We start from the raw sequence: 804 nt of genomic DNA on the forward strand, positions 1-804 counted from the left end.
GCGAGCAGCTGTGTGGTGCTCAGTTGCCAACTGAGGTTAAACCACAACACATTTATACCATGGCTCTGTAATGCCTGGTTAAGGATAAAAAGCAGGTATAAGTGATTTTTATTTAGTTGAACTTGGTAATTATTTTATTATAAGCTTAGTAGCAAGTTCTTCAGTTCTCTCTTTGATGGATTACTGCATAGATTTACATTGCCAAGTTCTCCCTTACCCAAAACCTGAGAGGGAGAAGGGTTGATTTTTCTTTTATTAAAATTAGCTCCTTTGTTTTTCCCAGAAAATGGACAATTATTTCCGTTCAGCTTTACCTGTGCCTAAACAAAATACACAACTTTTCTTGTCTGTCGCTCCATTCTGTCAACTTACAACATTTTTATTATTCTGAGGAAAAGCAACAAAAAGAATGGAAGTTTAACCTATAAAGCTCAGGTTTCACTGTACTCACACATTTTATCACAAAGTTACTAAGATCACCTGTGTCAACGTTCTCTCATAACACAATATAACAGCAGGACAAGAAAAGCCATTTTGTACTTTCCACATTTGTCCACATTTCCTTAAGGCACACTTTCATGAAGTCCTCTTCTCTCAGCACATTGTGCATTAACTGTCAAAACAGTATAAACTAAGAAATAACAGAACAAAAAGTAATCTTTTTAAAGATCACATTGGGTAGACTGTATTTTAATCCTCATGCATCTTATTCCAATGAAACTTAAAGACCTCAGAATTTTAGAATACGTTACTTCAAGACCATAGCAAATTCTACTCTTCTGGTCAAAACTTATGACTCTGCAT

Source organism: Aptenodytes forsteri, unplaced genomic scaffold (genome assembly GCF_000699145.1).
Source record: "Aptenodytes forsteri isolate BGI_AS27 unplaced genomic scaffold, ASM69914v1 Scaffold174, whole genome shotgun sequence".
Lineage (NCBI taxonomy): Eukaryota > Metazoa > Chordata > Aves > Sphenisciformes > Spheniscidae > Aptenodytes > Aptenodytes forsteri.